Source organism: Cyprinus carpio, chromosome A13 (assembly GCF_018340385.1).
Source record: "Cyprinus carpio isolate SPL01 chromosome A13, ASM1834038v1, whole genome shotgun sequence".
In the NCBI taxonomy this organism is placed as follows: domain Eukaryota; kingdom Metazoa; phylum Chordata; class Actinopteri; order Cypriniformes; family Cyprinidae; genus Cyprinus; species Cyprinus carpio.
This window is the reverse complement of record NC_056584.1, coordinates 10575161-10594090: the sequence shown is the minus strand read 5'-3', so window position 1 is coordinate 10594090 and position 18930 is coordinate 10575161. Positions and strand designations below refer to the sequence as shown.

Sequence of the window (18930 nt, the reverse complement as noted above, 5' to 3'; positions counted from 1 at the left end):
TTATTAAATCCATTAAAAAAAAGCATTTTCATGCAGATAGTAACTTGATTTTATCCAAAAAAAAATTTTTCAAGAAGTAACTTGATTTTTCTTCTATCTATATGCAGATATATATAATATATATTATATTTATATATATATATATATATATATATATATATATATATATATAAAATGATTGATGTTTTTTCTGAATTCAAATAGTTCCTGTAAGATACACTCTCATGATAATTCATAACCATTTTGCGGTTTGACAAATTGGTGGCTAAATCACATGCATTCATACAATATCACTTGTACATTTTTGAACGGTCTTATGCCCTACTGACAGTTGGGTTTAGGGGTGGAACTGCTTACTTTTTTCCTAAAAATTTTATGTTTCTGTACAAATCACATTGTATGAATTCACCTCCTCTTAAATTAGTTAAGGTTTTTTTTTCTCATTAAAATCTTATTAAAAGGCTGCCATTCTTAGAAGGGAAAAGGCCTACAAGTAGTTTGACAGTCTTTGAAAGTTGTGATTAAAGTGAAGTAGTGACAGATCTTTTATTTCCTATTTTAACTGTAAGAGATTTTCAGAAAAGAAAAAAACCTAGGGCGAGGGCTTGGTTCTATTCATCAGTTGTTAATTGGATTTTGGGCATTCCACTCAAAAGTGGAGGCAGATGAACATGAGCTAGCGGGGCGGGGTTTAAGGGGAGTAATGACTGGAGAAGTCCTGTATATGTCACCAGAGAGATGTGTCGTTTTCACAGGAAGATCCAGTTATGATATTTTGATGAGGTCATAAAGAAAAAAAAATCTTAAAATGAATTACAATGAACAGATGAATAGCTCACAATAAGATTTATAACATGATTTTGAAGGGTGAATTTCTTTCTCTTTTTTTTTCTTTTTTTTTTGTGTTATTCTTATATTTTGTAACTTTATTTATTTATGCTTGTCATCGGTGATTATTGTTAAGAATGATGGCAATTACAAACTTTGGGAAAAGTTGTTTGGCCCAATCCTTCAGTGCTATTTAGGCATATTCACTAAATTATCAGTAAAGCAGTTTTCTTTTCTTTACTGTATTTATTTATTTAACCTTTGTCCGCCAAATAAAAATCGGCAACATTTTGTTAGCTTTTTATAAAGTGGTAAAAAAATATTTTTTTTAAAAAAGCGTACAAGCTAGTGTTTTTTTTAACTCAATAGTTACTAGTGAAATTGCAGAAGATGGTCACTATTGGATTTCCAATTAAAACCAATTAAAAGTAACATAAACAGATGCTAGTTCGCTTAAGGAATGATTGTTAAAACGGCTTACCATAAGGGGCCAACCTCTCCGCACTGTGATCTATAAATGTTTATGTCCTATAATCATCTGTAATGTGTACTGTGCTGAAAGCTGCTGGAGCGGCGTCTCTTCTTTCAGTGTCACCTCACAGTGAACGCAAACCTCAGTCACACCTCAACATGGGAGGGGTGTCAGTGGACTTTTAGAAGTTTACATGATGTTGTTTTGTTCAGTCTCATCATTTCGACGTTTCTTCTTCCGTACATACATTTGTAAACACTTTGAGGCAGAAAGGCGTCCCACTTTCCTTGTGTGCCCGCGGACAGCGATGATGGGACAGTTGTGCTGGGTGTAGCCTACAGTCAATGACAGGATGGTTATCAGCGGGATCCTCTTTATTGCTGCTGTCCTTCGTTTCTCTATCACCGTCTGTGGCGAGGTATGTAAACGCAGTTATTTTTTTTTTAATTTTTTTTTGTTTGTATTTTTGCCTTATTGACATGCATACCTAGTCAGCTAAGTTAAATACATTTTGTTACAAACACGATTTGTCCTGAAAGAAATACGAAGAACTGACTGACGTGATGCTGGGGTATCAGTAGAGGAGTTCAGAAGGAGGCAAAAAAGCTGGTTTATAAGCTAAATGTGATGACACTGGTTCCACTTTTTACATTTTTCTTCTTCTAAATGAGTAGTTAGAATGGAAGGCGACACAGGAATGAATTATGATCGTGCATGTTATGACGCTTTTACGCCTTCACTGTGTGTGACATTGAGTGTGTGGTTATTGTTACAATTGGCATTATCTTGTGCAGTCTTTGTTAATTTTTGTGGCTGAGGTGTACAAGTTGCTTTGCTGGTTTAAAATGAGCTTCAGCTGTTCTGTAGCTCTCCTAGCCTGACAAGCTGAAAAGTGCCAAGTAGGGGTAACAGACCAGGCTGGTTTAAGATTTCAGCAGGTATATATTAATAATAATAATAATAATAATAATAATTAAAAAAAAATATTAATGAAAATAAAATAAAACACACAACATAATACTCCCTAACTACCTTCACTTGGGAAAATATAGCATATCATATGCCGTATAAGTTCACCAAAAAACCAAAGCTTAACCATTCTATTGTCTTTTAATCATTTTGGATTTTGGTATTAGTCAGGCTTGTAATATTGTCAAAAATATCTAAAATAAAAAATTTAAACGGTTTCAGTTTTATGTAGTGTTTTTTTTTTTTTTTTTTTTTTTTTTTTGCTTTTTTTTGCTTTTTTTGTGGTTTTGTTACTTAAATCTGAGTCTCTTGTAATGTAACTCATTTGTATTTAATTACTGTTGAAGGGAAAGAGCATCACACTTCACTCTCATCCTGACTACAGTACAAGCGAACGATGGGACGAGACGCTTGCAGTGTGGTCAGGATGAGAGAAAAGCGTGATGCTCGTTCCCTTCATCACACCCAGCTCTCGCACAGTAGCAGTCACGTAATGGCTTGATGGTCATGAAAGTGTTTTTGATCTCAGTTAAAGCAAAGCTGCTCTACACTATTAACTCATGTCATTATGTGACATCTCCTCACCGTAAAGCAGCAGAAACGTCTGATAACCTTCCTTCAGGGAGAAAACCTCTGACTAAGGCTTGCAGCTGGTTACTGGGATCAAAACAAAACAAATGGTATAAACTAAAAATAAAGGTTGTATCCTATTAAACCACAAATTTTTAAGTCATAATTCATTGTTATTAGTATTTACTTTATTTATTCGTCATACCTTTACAAAAACTGTCATGGTACAGTGATAGTATTAGATTGTAATAATATGGTACTTTCATATGTATCATACAACCTTTACATTTAAGCATTTAGCAGGCGCTTTTATCCAAAGCGACATACAATAGAGGAACATAAGCAATTTGTCACAGAGCCAACAATATTCAATTCCATGTTCATTAGAATGTTAAATTAGGAAACCAGCTAGAGTAGTGGTGTCTGCAGCACATTACACCAGGGAGGAACAGAGAGGGTGAAGGTTTTGGAAGGTGACTTCATACCAGAACAACAAGGCACCACTCGATCAGTGGCTTTAGGCAAAGGGAACAAAATACCAATTCCAAATCTTACCCATTCATTTACCATGCCATTTAAATGGTTATTCAAGGTATTTCAAAGAATACCATGGTACATGGTCAAAAAACTGGTACTTTAAATACATTTGTATTAGTTAAAGAAGTTAATTGACTCTGCTTATTTTGTCTTCATAGGCAGGAAAAAGCGTTGTGTACCTGAATACACTGCAGATCTCAGGTAGGCACCCACTGCATTTACTTGTTTTTACTATTTGTTAAAAGTTAAATAAAGGTGCAATCTGGAATCTTTTTTTTTTTTTTTTTTTTTTTTTTCAGAATTGGCAATATACCGGCATCTCTTTTGTGTGCATTTGCTTGGGAAATTAAATTATGCCACCTAATTCAGACACATACTCATTACTGGTTGTGACTGAAATGTCACAGTATTTTGTTTTCGTAAAGAGCATCTCTTTCAATGGCAAAAAACACATTCCTGCTTGGCACTATATCTAATACAACATTAACTAATGCAAACCACTCTGCAGTCAAGATATATATTCGTTGATGGTTCCCTACAGCAGAGTTAAAGAAATACTCAACAGCAACAATTGCTCCTCAGACAAGATTGCTATGGAGCAATCTACACAAGCAAAGACAGGGTTAGGCTTCGTGTCCGCTGGGTGTAGATTTGTGTACACATGCAGGTGTAAAATACTTTTCTGCCATTACCACTGCAAAAATTTTGGCTTTTTCTCCCTGAGGGTTTAGCATCTGCTTCTAAAGAAAGACTAGGGCACATTGGCCTCTGTCTGGTCCTGCACAACAATATCTGACTAAACCCATACATTCTCAGTAGTTTTTTTTTTTTTTTTTTTTTTAATCAAAACAGTGAGATTTTTTTAACATTTATTTGTGGTGATAAGGTTCCCTTTGGTAAAACTGTTGTTACTTCCCTAAACAAATCTGAAATTATATGTTTTGCTTTCAGTAACCTCTAACTGCTTTAAGGTTGGTGTCCTTTGAGTACTTTTTAAAACCTAATTTCATTCCATTTTATGAATGCCTCCAAGTGACTTCTATTTAAATATCCTTCTCCTGTCTAGGTAGATGGATTTAACATCTGTCTCTTGCTTGGACTTGGAAAATGGGCCCAAAGCACAGGACTTTCTTCCTTTCTAGTCACATATCCTGAAATGAAATAAAGGACAGACTGGCAGCATATGCTGAATAGCATAAGAATATTTCTACTAAGTTATGTATTAAATTATAGTTTAAATGCTTAAAAATTAATTTAAAAACCCATAGTAAAGCATGAAACTGTATTGTCGCCATAAAATGTATTAGAGAATGCTCTCTCACAAGAGACTTGCCATGTAATTTGCTCACTGTGGCCCAAAGTCACAATATTTCTGTTTAATTTAATGGTTTTGATTAGAATCATTTGGAAGAAGGATCTTCCTGATTATTTGATGCAAGCGAACGGATGCAAGCAAGCAAAAGTAAATTATTAATCAGAATCATTCAATAATGTTAAATAGTTTGAAAATATACTGTGTGTCCTTGTGCCTAAACAACACACATACACACCACACATACACACACATCACAGTCTAACTGAGAATGTACCATAGACTTTTATACCCTACCTCTAAAAGAAAACATTTTCATTTTTAGCATAAAAAAGTAATTTAAAAAAGATGTAAATATATTATATAAAATATTTAGAATATATAATACAATTATAAATACTGTATATATACAATATAAAATAAATGTAATATATGTATTTATTTTATTACATTATTATTTTTATTATTTGTTTTATATTATTATATAATTCAAATATATAATATTTGAATTTTAGTTTTATTAGTATTATTATGCAAACACACACACACACGCACACACACACACACATACACACATTGTATAACACAACATGACAGTGGGTCCTCATGGGTCTTGCTGTTCCAGCAGTGCAGTAAGCCTTCATTAGTGTCTCACACTGCTGTCCTCACCCTCTGAACCCAGAGGAAGCACTATAGGGGTTTTAGAGAAAAGGATAGAGAAAATGTTTCACAATAAAACAGCTAATAAGACCACCTTAGGTTTACAACACTGCCAGTTTGAGTTAACACAAGGTCATTTTAGGTCATGCATTTGCATTTTTTCATGTCAAGAATTTTACAACGAGTTGACCTTTATTTGCCACTGCATTAAAATGTTATTTTTTGCTCCATCAAGGGAATTTCTCTCATAAATGAAATGTTGAATTTTACTTATAACTTTGTTTCCCAGTAAATTAGTAAACCATTAGGTCCTCTGTCCTGCTCTGAGGGCTTCACTGAGCTGGGTTATTACAATGGATCTGTGTCTCAGACAGACTCTGGCTCTTCCTGTCTAAAATGGACTGACTTTCCAGACTACATGCTGCAGTACCCCAACCGTGGACTGGGCGACCACAACCAATGTAGAAACCCTGACCGGGGATCCAAACCCTGGTGCTTTTTCAGACAGAAGTCAGGAGCCATCGGATGGGCCTACTGCGACTGCCACCAGGGTGAGCCCTCCTGACTGGCCTTCGTTTCACATTTTGACATATTTTACAAAAGCTTCATTTTCATTTTAAGAGCTTTTTTGTATTACTTTGAGTTTTGTGAAGGAGTGAGTTCAAACCACCCAACACGTGCTTACTGTGCAAAAATGTCGCTTTAGGTTGTTTCATTACAGAGAGTCTAGCATGACTAACCTGTGGTCCATCAGAGATATGACCCAACTAATTTATAATTAGGTAAATTATCCACTAAATATCTTATAGACATATCAAATGCACCAACAGGCTGGTAAAAGTATAGGCTATTTCTTAAAAAGTTATTATTATTAATATTCACAAATTATTCACCATAATAACCAAAACATGCCTTTCTTGAGCTAACAAAGCATAAATAAATGTATTTATTTATAGATTTATTTTTTATTTTTTTGGTTTATTTGTATAGAGACTGTACAGAAACATAGCGGAAAGACTAAAAATATGCATTGTACTGTATACACTTTAAATAGGGACCAACACAATAAGGACCTTTACATATAAATAGGCTGTTAGAATAAACCATATTAAATCCTGGACCGTAGTGTTTGTGTTTATTAAGTGAATGTGTCCTGGTGAGTATTTGTGTCATAACTGTTATATTAGTGTAGGTGTTGTTGTACAGAAGCTGAGTGACGTTTATTACTGCAGTCACAGCACACAGCCACAGTGTGTCTGTCAGTGAGCTAACAGCAGTCAAGGATTCTCTCCGTCCTCTCTGTTTATTGTCTTCTATTCATCTTCTCCTCTCTATGGGATTGTTGTCTAATAATCAGTCAGACTCACATCACTCATGCACATTTGTTACTCCCATTTGGAAAGTGTCCGTACGCTCTCTGGATCTCTTTGTGCTGGTCTGTCATCACCTGGCTGTGTCTGTGGTTCAGTACTGAGCTAGTGTTGAAATCTGTTTGCCTTATCTCTGTGAGCTGTGATTATCTCTGTCTGCCTCTCTCCTCCTTTCCCTTTCTATGTAATAACATTAAACACGGTTACAGACTCAAACAATTAGAGTGTGCATTTAAATTCATGTCTGTGTGAGCATGACGTGTGGCAGCAAGATGATAATTTGCAAGACACAGAGTGTCTCTAATGTGATCATTCTGTACTAATTATAGAGAGCTGATTCACAGAGTCTGTAAATGGGGGAGAGAGGGGTAAGCAGTGCCACTTTTCCTTAAGTTGTCCTCTAGTCAAGGAGAAAGAAGATGGCAGTAAAACCTAATTTCATTTCAGGATGTCTGCTCTCATAAGACTATAAAAATAAGACTATAAAAATGGCATTTCTCAAAGAATAAAAGGTTGTGTATTTATATAACATGCTGTGTTAAGAGATAAGCTACAGTACATTTGGAGAATATGTGCTAGATGTAGACTACCTTTCAAATTAACTTATGGTCATACATTATTTAGAAAAAAAAAAAAAAACTTTTTAATAATGCACTATGCCTTTCCAGTCTCCAGTTATTTTTTCCATAAACCTTCAGAAACAACATAAATCAGCCAATAAACCAACTATACATAACATATAACATAACATAACATAACATAACATAACATATAAAAATGAATGTTAAAAATGATGGGGAGAGTGGGATAAGAAACAAATAAAATATAAATAATATTTTATAATTAAATGCATTAATTAAATAATATATATCTATATTTATTTATAGTATAAATTATTATTTTTTATTTTAATTTTGCTTTTTTGTTATCTGTCTAAAGCAGTTCAAAGAACAGTTTTGTTACACGTTATCATTCCTAAATCCCTGAATATGTTTGATTCTGCACTTATTCTCCAGGTGAGGCGCAGTTGGTGGGGGGTTCCTCTAATAAGAGTGGTCGTCTTGAGGTGTATCTAAATGGCCGGTGGGGAGCAGTATGTGACACCCACTTGACTGATCGAGATGCCAGTGTGGTCTGTAGACAACTGAGGCTTGGGTATAAGCTGCAAACTTTATTCATTATCATTTAGAGGCTCTGTACTGATTAACACCCAGCATGTGCTGTCATTTAATTACCTGCTAACTAACTCCCAACAGTGAAATCGGCACTGCGCTTCGACATTCCTATTTCGGACCTGGTTCTGGTCTCTTTCACTTTGAACGTCTTGGCTGCCATGGCAATGAAGATTCTCTGCTGAAGTGCCGGAGCAGGAAGTATGTCTCCGGTGATTGTAACCATGGAAATGAGGCCGGAGTGGTGTGTGCAGTACCTGAGGGTAAGCTTGTTTTATTTAAGTGGAGAATCCTGATAATTATTCATGTATGTATACTGTTCAAAAGTTTGTGATTAGTATGATTATTATTATTATTATTATTTTTTTTTTAAGAAGTCTCTTATGTTCACCAAGGCTGGATTTATTTGATCAAAAAACAATACAAACAGTGATACAGTGAAATGTTATCACAATTTATAATAACTGTTTTCTATGTTGATATATTTTTAAATGTAATTTATTCCTGTAATGGCAACGCTGAATTTTAAGCAGCAATTATTCCAGTCTTGAGTGTCACGTGATCCTTCAGAAATCATTGTCATATGATGATTTGCTGCTCATGAAACAATATGTTTGTGAAAACTGAATTCTTTGATGAATAAAGAGAACAGAATTTATTTGAAATTGTAATCATTTCGAACATTTTAAGTGTCTTTACTGTCAATTATGGTCATTTAAATGCATCCTTGCTGAAAAAAAACCCCACTGACCCCAAACTTATGAACAATATATTTTTTTCAATGCAAATCACTTAATACACATAACATTACATTACACACACACACACAACACACACACACACACACACACACACACACACAACACACATATATATTATATATATATATATATATTATATATATATACAGTACAGGTCAAAAGTTTGGAAAACATTACTATTTTTAATGTTTTTGAAAGAAGTCTCTTCTGCTCATCAAGCCTGCATTTATTTGATCAAAAATACAGAAAAAACCAGTAATATTGTGAAATAGTTATTACAGCTTAAAAATAATAGTTTTCTATTTGAATATACTTAAAAAAAAAAAAATTATTCCTGTGATGCAAAGCTGAATTTTCAGCATCATTACTCCAGCCTTCAGTGTCACGTGTAACATCCCGTCTATCACATGATCATTTAGAAATCATTCTAATATTCTGATTTATTATGAGTGTTGGAAACAGTTCTGCTGTCTAATATATTTGATGAATAAAAGGTTAAAAAGATCTGCATTTATTCAAAATAAAAAGAAAATTCTAATAATATATATTCTAATAATATATTTTCTTTACTATCACTTTTTATCAATTTAACACATCCTTGCTGAATAAAAGTATGATTTTATTTAAAAAAAGAAAGAAAAAAAAAAATTACTGACCCCAAATTACTGACCCAGTAGTGTATATTGTTTATTACAAAATATTTATATTTTAAAAACATAGCTTCTTTTTTTTTTTTTTATTATCCATCAAAGTATCCTAAAAAAGTATCACATGTTCTGAAAAAATATTAAGCAGCAGAACTGTTTCCAACTTTGATAATGAATCATCACATTAGAATGATTTCTAAAGGATCATGTGATAATGATCCTAAAAATTCAGCTTTGCATCACAGAAATAAATGATAATTTTAAAGTATAATAAATTTAAAAACAATTATTTTAAATTGTAATAATATATCACAATATTACATTTTTTCTCTGTATTTTTGATCAAATAAATGCAGGCTTGATGAGCAGAAAAAACTTCTTTCAAAAACATTAAAAATAGTAATGTTTCCAAACTTTTGACCTGTACTGTATATATATATGTAGAAATGCAAGTTAGAAAAAGTTATCTTTGTAGCATGCTCTCATTTTTTGTTTCTCAGAGTCACAGCTCAGCAGTTCATAAAGCGATAGCTGAGCTTCCTGTATCTGCTGATTATAATCTAATAACTATATTTTCAACAGTGTTACAGTGTGGAAAGGCCTTCTGTGGAGCTAAATGAAGACAGAATTCATGAGTGACAGAATTAGGGTCATAAACAGTCTGCCTGTTGTAATGGGACGGTTTGCTAAAACAGGATCAGGTATATTTAGAGAGAGCTGTGAATTATTCACACAGAAACATTAGGAAGGAGAAAGCAATCTGAGAGCTCTGAGGCTTAGCCAAGAGTCCTTACACATGTCCCCATCCTTTACCATGCACACATACATGCTTCAAAGCATTATGAGAGATCTATATCTTGTAAAAGGGATTCCGTACTGAAGCATATTTTAAGCTTCTGCTCTCAAGAAGTGTGAAATGTCACACTAATTATTTTGTCCTATGCATCATCCACTGCATTGAATTAATGAATGAAATATTGATTGATTGGACTTTTGTTTTGTTCAGGCAATGGTGCCCCACTTAGGCTCGTGGGAGGCCTTGAGGATTTCGAGGGGCGTGTGGAGGTGTACCATAATGGGAGGTGGGGCACTATCTGTGATGACGAATGGGATGATATTGATGCTGAAGTTGTTTGCCGACAGTTAGGATTGGGGTAAGAAATCAGTATCATATGTGTGTTGTACAGCAGGGGTTAGCAAATTTTTTTTATGCCAAGGACGTCAAATATTACATTGTGTCATCATCTTTACTTTCAATTACCGTAAATAATTTTAAAATATTTTTTAAAGTATCGTTTTTCAATTTTATAAAGTTTTTTTATATCGTCACTGTGTTAAAGCAAAAACTATTTCAAGTATTGTTTCTACCTTCTTTTAAAGTAATGTTATATGTATAAAACATGTTGAAATAAAAAACAGATAAAATATTTGATTTTAGACTAGAAAGAATGAAACTGTAGTTATATCAAATTCAATAACTGTGTTATGGCTTTCCATTTGAAAAAAAAAAAACCTTGTCTTATAGCATTATTACAAGGATATGATCTCAAACTGATCTATTGCAAGTTCCTTGAAAGCTTTTGTATCATCATCAGGATGTTTCTGTTTTGTTTAGCAAAATTTAGAAACACTTTGCACAAATGATTTGACTTAAAGGATTAAACCTAAAATTCGACACTGATGATGTCATGCACACAAATCAGTGCTGCCTATAAGGACTGTCATTTTACACACACAAATGCACACACTAGCACAGCAAGTGAACTTTATTAATATAGATGAATGGATGGAGTGTATGAATGATTGATGGGGTGCAGGGATTCACTCCAGGAGTCTGCAGTGGGATAGAATTTTACCCTTCACCATCCGTGTAACATACACTTTTCAGTACATCAGTCCTCTTCTGTACATAGCCAGTGATTGTTTTGAATGACTTTGCAATGTAAGTATCATTACAAAGTTATGTAAATAAACTAATATAGTTCCATATGCCTTTATATCTCTCTTCCTCCTTGTTATGGTCTTTAAAATTACACTATTATTTAAATGATTAGCTTCAGAAAGATTTTTTTTTAGAAGTTAATACTTTTTTATTCAGTAAGGATGCATTAAATTAGACTTTTTATTCATCACAGAACTCTGTAAAAAGAAATTGTATTATGGTTTTTCCTTTGCATTCTAGGCCCATAGGACTTTTTGCGTTGGATGTTGGCCGGCTGCGCCGGGGTGCTCAATCCGCTGTTTTCTATGGAAGATTACTGCGACTTTTTCCGCCACTGGATAAAAAATAAAAATAAAAAAAAGATTACTGCGACTTTTTATCTCACAATTCTGACATTTTTCCCTCACAATTGCGTGAAACAAACGTGAAATTCTGACTTTTTTTCTCAGAATTGCGTGATACAAACTCGAAATTGCAAGTTATAAAGTCAGAATTGCAAGATATAAACTCGCAATTGTGAGAACTAAAGTCAAAATTGTGAGAAAAAAAGTCACAATTTTGAGAAATAAAGTCAGAATTGTGAGATAAAAAGTCGCAATAACCTTTTTAATTTTTTATTCAGTGGCGGAAACAGGCTTCCATAGTTTTCAACATTGATAATAAAAATTAAAAAAAAGTTTTGAGCACCAAATTAGCATATTAAAATGATTTCTAAAGGATTATATGACACTGGAGTAATGAAATTAAACTTTGCCATCATTAGAATAAATGACACTTTAAAACATATTAAATTATTATTATTTTTCAATTTTAATGATATTTTACAGTTTAATATTTTTGTAATAATATTACCATTTTTACTGTTTTTTTATCAAATAAACGCGCAGCCTTGGTGAGCATAAGAGACGTCTTTCAAAACATCTCACTGAGCCCAAACTTTTAATCGGCAGTGTATCTTAACTGTTTTGATAAGGGAATGAATCACAGGCATGTGTTTGTTTTCAGTGGTGTACCAAAGGCATGGACATGGGCACACTTTTGGGCAGGGCACTGGGCCTATCATGCTGGACGGAGTGCACTGCACAGGAAAATGAGCTCTCTCTGGAGGAATGCCCTCATGCGCCCTGGGACCAGCACAACTGTGATCACATGGAGGACGCTGGAGTCTCGTGCAACCCGTTTTCAGGTGAAGATGTGACACAAGCTGTGTCAACTATGTAGTACATTTCAAATACTTCAAGGACCAAAAACCCTTTTACTTTTATCAGCATTTTATTTGTTTGTATAAGTGCACTGATTAAACATAGACATGCTAATGCTGCTGTAGATGGAGTGTTGCGTCTAGTAGGAGCTGATAGCCCATGGGAAGGACGTCTTGAGGTTTATCATGCTGGAGAATGGGGCACAGTGTGTGATGACAACTGGACCGGCCGTCACGCCCAGGTGGGTGTGTCGACAGCTGGGTTATCAGTAAGCTATGTATTTGTCCTGTTGATAACATAGTTCTTGAATGCAAGCATATAATGTGCTACTTAAAAGCAGTAATTTTAAAAGCAGCACATTTTTTGCATGCTAGATGATTTCAAGTTTGATTTGAGATCTTTTGGTCTCAGGAGACCAGGAAGTTTGTTTCATTTAGGTACCGCAATACTGCTGTTTGTCCAACAGAAGGCGAGCTGAGGTGGCTCCAGATGGGATGTATGGAGAGGGTACAGGGTTGATCCTGCTGGATGAGGTGACATGTGAAGGGGGAGAGAGCTCTCTGCTGGACTGTGTTCACGGTCAGTGGGGACAGCATGACTGCTCTCACACTGAGGATGTGGGGCATACGCTGTGAAAGAGAAGGACAGAACAATGAGATCCCTGAAGTGCCTCTTGCCACAGGTTTTGTAAACTCTATGTAAAAAACTTTTATTAGCATTATCATCATCAAGAGTAGCACAATATCTGAACCAGATCATGTTAAGAAACAAGTCCACTACACTTTTTTTAAGAGCCCTCCAAAACAAATAGGATACTAGAAGACATCATCTTTTATATTGTAATGACATGGCTTATACATGTACGTACATATAATGAAATGCATTTTTATATGTAGCTTATAATTATTAAATATATATAAATATACCATAAAATTGTTTCTGTCATTTCTAATTAGGCATTCAATTCTAGTACTGAATAACAAGAGTGCCCATAGCCAATTGAACACCTGATATATGATTTTTTTTTAAATATATGATATGATATGGTATTTCATATGTGATTTTGCACAACATCACCCTTTAAAAAAAGACTGTAATTTTTTTTATTCTCAATCATATAATCCACTACTCATCCAGGTATATAGAGGTCCATCTTTCCTGTGCTGTGGTTCTAGGTCCCCTGGTGAGGAGGCTGGTGGATGGCGAGAGCCGTAAGGAGGGCCGCGTAGAGGTCTTTTATTAACGGCCAGTGGGGCAGTGTGTGTGATGATGGTTGGAATGGACATCAGTGCTGGAGTGGTCTGCAGACCAGCTAGGATTTGTGTCAAGCCTGTTTCATGCGATGAAAGAAGATAAACACACATTTTCAGACACTTATTTGTACGTCTTTCCCTTTAACAATTTCAGTGGGGTCTCGAAGGCCCGCTCCATGGCTTATTTTGGTGAGGGTCAGCGACCCATCCATCTGGATAATGTGAATTGTGCTGGGACAGAGGCTTCATTAGGGGAGTGTTCAGCTGTGGGTCCGGACGCCCATGATTGCAGGCACAGTGAGGACGCAGGGGTTATCTGTGATTTCACCACTGAACCCATAAAGTACAGAAGCATGAGCAAGCAGGAATGTGGTTTGAGACCCCAAAACACACAAAGGCGCAGGAGAAAGGATCATCGGAGGAGACAAGTCTCTGCGGTAATGAACCGTCCATGGTTTATTTTATTCACTAACATTGTAACATGTGCATTGTGTTTATTAATCTCTCCTGTTCAACAGGGGAGCAATATATAAATGTTTGTTTATTTACAGTTACAACAGAAAAATGTCATTAGCTTTATCATAATCGTGTTTGATAGCACAAAAGGTTTTTGAGTTAAGGTATAGTTCACCAAAATTAAAAATTATGTCATTATTTTATGTCAAACCCATATGAAGTCCTTGGAATGGAGATTTATGCATATATAATAATATATATAATAGTATATATCTACTGTATTTATATTCGATATATATTATATAATATATATATCTATTATATAAAAATAAAAGATCAAAGAAAAATAAATGATTAATGGATGTGTAAGAGCAAGGAGTACATTTCTAAACAAGTACATTTTTTAGAACTTGGCACATGTGTGTTAAACAATCTGTGACTGATCGTTTAAGGGGTGAACTGGCCGTGGACAAGTATCTCTGTGGCTGAGGTCTCAATCGAAAGGCACCCATTACCACTTTGTGGGGCGACTCTTAAGTCAATTCCTGTTGGGTCATATTAAACTGCTGCTCAGCCTGTTCATATAGGCTTCCCGAGCGCGCCCAGAGAAATGACCTCTCCTGACATCTAGTGGCTCTAAAGATGGAATGACAATACCACCTACTTTGCTACAATGTCTGTCATTCCCTGACAGTGAGGCGATAAACAGGTAAACGTGCTGTGCGCATTGAACATCTCTTTTTTCAAGGTTTGGTTCAGACCCCTCCCGTTTGTGCTGCGGCTCGGTGAACTCTACCACACAGAGGAGAGGGATGACTTTGAGCGCACATTTTCTCCTGAGCGCATCGTGATCCACAGGAAGTACCACAGCCAGGCTGGGAGTATGATATTGCCTTACTGAAGCTGATAGGGCACAGATGGGAATTGTGGCCTGGCCTTTAACCAACACCCCTCGCAACACTAATGCAGTTTGCCTTCCACCTCAGAGCAACATGGATGGGCAAGAGGCCTATTGACCTGTGTTAGTCACCGGCTGGGAATTACACAGGTACTGCAAACCTCCAAACATACTTTAAAGAAATATTCAATACAATTTATGATGACTAATACTTTTTTTTTGGAATGGAAGACCTGAGCTAATAATTCTGGGGTAAAAAAAAGGGGCAAAACAAACAATATAAATATGCAAACAAATAACTTTGCAAAAAATATGCAAAATTATTATGAAAAAAGAAAAAAACAATTTAAACACAGTACTGTTTACAAGTGGGGTTTGGTGAGTTTTTTGCAGGGCGTTCATATGATGAAGATTTTAGAATTTATTTTCTTCTTTGGAGTGTTACAAAATCTCTTGGTGCATAACCCGAAAAGATCTGTAAAGTTGACAAGGACTAAATGTCTCAAATCCAAAAAATAGACTATTCTTTAAGAAAAGTTTAAAGTCAACCCACACCCCCCTAATAACGGCGGCTCGTTTTACAAACACACCTAGCACATCTCTACGTCACTATGTGGGCAAATTTTTCATAACACGCTGCCCACATGTTCCGCGCAAAGAAGACTAGGACGCAACTTTTATCCTTTCTCTGTTGCCGCCTGGGTGCCATGTATGTCGTGGAGAACGCGTGTGTTTCATTGTGAAAAGCGAAACTATTTGTTTTTGGAACACACCTAGAAATCAGTGGTTAAGTTGTATTTCAACACTGTTCCAGAAGACCATGTTCTCAACACCCAAATATGTCAGGTACTGCACAATTTGATTATCTGCCACATTGTATGGATGGATGAAAAAAGGACACTAGTTTCCTGAACCAGTAGCCTGCAATGCATATCTGTGGCACGCAAAGCCTGTTTCTCTAAAGTTGGGCATTTCAAACTTTGCAAGGACAGTCTGGCGCTTCTGACTCCAGACACAGCCTGTTTTATGTTATGATATTTGGCACGATTTGCAATGCAACCAGTCTAGCAAACACATAAAAAAGTAGTTATCTATAAGTCCACTATAATTCAGTAATTATGTCCCAATTTGGATGCAACAAAATGCATGCTCGTTGTGTAATGGGTTTTTATTGTTTTTTGTGTCTCGTCTAGTGATGTCCGGATCAGTGAACGAATCTTTTTTCTATTTAACAAGATCTTCTTAGTGTACAAAACGGTGATCCGAACCAGTTTCACCAAGATCCAACAGAATCGTTTTGAAATGGTTCACGTCACCAGTACGCACTTAATCCACAACTACACTAACGTTATTCGGTTTATTAAGAGTGCCCTTATCCCTGTCCGATGCTGAAATATTACAATATCACGAGTAGTTAGTCGTTACTCCTAACCAGCTACATTGAGCTGAAACTGCCGAAAACGAGAACCGATGACTGCATGGGTGTGCAAGAGCAGAGACAGCCGGACTGAGTCATCGTGACTGCTGGCCTGGATTTTTGACGAGCCATCACATGAGTATGGTAAGAGGGGCGTGAGCATTTCCGGTTCTACACCCTAGAGCGTGAAGATTCGGCCAATGTCCCAAACGCAGCTGGATAGCTGGCCAGTTCAGAGGCACACTCGGCTGTTCAGAAACAAGAGCTGTTTGTAAAAATATCGCATTTCAGAAAGGCAGGGGCACATAGATGGAGAAAGTACTAATGTACAGTATCTGTGATAAATAATGTGGTTTTTGGAACCTTAAACCGCAAAAGCGTACAAACAAATTGCATTTTCACCAACATACAACCATTAATAATGTTCCTTTTACCGCCAGCATCAGAGGACACCTTTAACAGTGTCTGTACACCACAGACTTTTATTCTAACAGTATGTGAACAAAAATATACGTTTAAAATACAGGACAATTGTGAAATGTTATTATCATTTAAAATATTTTTTTGTTTGTTTTTTTTAATTGTAATTTATTAATGTGCTGCTATATTTTAAGCAGCCATCTCTCCAGTCTTTACTGTCACAGATCAACTTCGCATTTTACTACTCGATTTTTATTGGATGCTCAAGCAAACATTCTTCGTGTTTATCAGTGTTGAGGAAACCGCTGTGCGGCTATAAGATTTTCTATTTGGAATCACAGTGAGACATTTTTTTCTCAGGCTCTATTTGATTGAACAGCTTCCTATGGAAATAGACAAAATCTTGTAACATAATGTTCTTGAACTGTCACTGTTGGATTATTTTTTTAATTTTACATTTCATGTTTAAATCTTGAAAAAGGTGACATTTCTGAAAAAAAGAAAAAATATCTTAATTCCAAACTGATCCCAAACCTTTTTTGAGACATGGAGCGGTATAGTTTTTATTATGATTTCATACTTCAAAAAGGTTTCAAGTCTAAATAAAAACGCACTAACGTTTCTTCTATTACTTGTACTTCTGTTCATTAGATCTCGAGTGATTCACCCGCATCACTATGCCTGAAAGACAATGGGTCAATACTGCACTGCCTGGAAGTGTAAAACACATGTACTGCGGGGTGATTCACCGAAGCGATGTTGAGTGTGAACGGCAGAAACTTTAGTAGAAACCAGCGGCGTGATGATGTTACCTGGATGCTTTCAGAACAACACCACAACACAAACTGTGGACAGCTTGATCAGTGGTGACAGTAGCGGGTTGGAGACACAACTGGGCATTTGCACAGTGTCCACAGAGTTATGGATTGTCGACCAGGGTGACGGATGGGACACTGGTAGTCAACAACGTGTTATGATCATCTCCTGGGTTCGAACGTGTCTAAGTCTTGTGAGCAAGGACCTCCACCTATCCACGTCGTCGATGGTAAAAAAGGGATGGGTTCGGCCGGTTCCTGAAGTGGAGTAGAGAAAGTCACCCACAGTACTAGGAAAAGCGTGACTATACAGTGTTTGACATGTAAAAACCACTTATGCCGCATTGTTTAAATTATATATTATGTAAGGTGCCTACATAATTTACCAGCTGCTATTTCTAAGTTTTAACTAGCTGGTTTAGATCCTGTGTTTATGTGTTTGCTACATTTTACTACTTGCACCAAGCCATTTCAATTCCATTTCTGTATACTTGAAGCATTGTCCAAGTGTGAACATGCACACAGCAAACAAGAAAATGGAAGCCAAAACAAACCTACGTTTTTGAGGACAGCTGCATTAACCGTGAGCAGAGTTTTTCCGAGGATTGAAAGGCTCGTCAACGGATAGCCTTTGTAAATAATTCATTTTGCACTAAGGCGGCATGCCATATAAAGGAGCTCTGATCTGTGGGACGTCTGTGTGTTCCTGGCTGGCCTGGGCTTCTGATCAGGTTCTCTAATTAGTTCACCATCCTATTGCTACTTAAATGTCTTTTGTTATGCTGGAGGTTAATTAAGACAAGTAATGACCTTAGGACATGCATATATGTAAAGATTCATTACATTCCACTTATATGGTTTGGAATTATGAGCTTATGATTGAATTTTTTTCAAGGGGATGCAGAAAACCGAGTGTCAGTGTCACGAAATATATAAATGTTCATTTATTACTATACATAGAATCACAATGCAAAAGATTTTTCGTCAAGATCGTTCCTACCCAACAGATAATGTAATAATATCACTGATATGAAGTATTGGACTGTTAAAGGGTTACTCCATCCCAAAATGAAAATGTTGTCATTAATCACTTACCCCCATGTCGTTCCAAACCTGTAAAAGCTTCGTTCGTCTTCGGAACATATATTTTGGATGAAAACCGGTAGGCTTGAGACTGTCTCATAATGCCAAATAAATAACAGTGTCAAGATCCAGGAAAGTATGAAAAG

At 35.8% G+C, this 18930-nt stretch overlaps 1 pseudogene; it reads left to right on the top strand.

The window, feature by feature from the left end:
- Positions 1-170: 170 nt before the first annotated feature.
- LOC122147151 lies at positions 171-15052 on the top strand (annotated as a pseudogene).
- The last annotated feature ends 3878 nt before the right edge of the window (positions 15053-18930 follow it).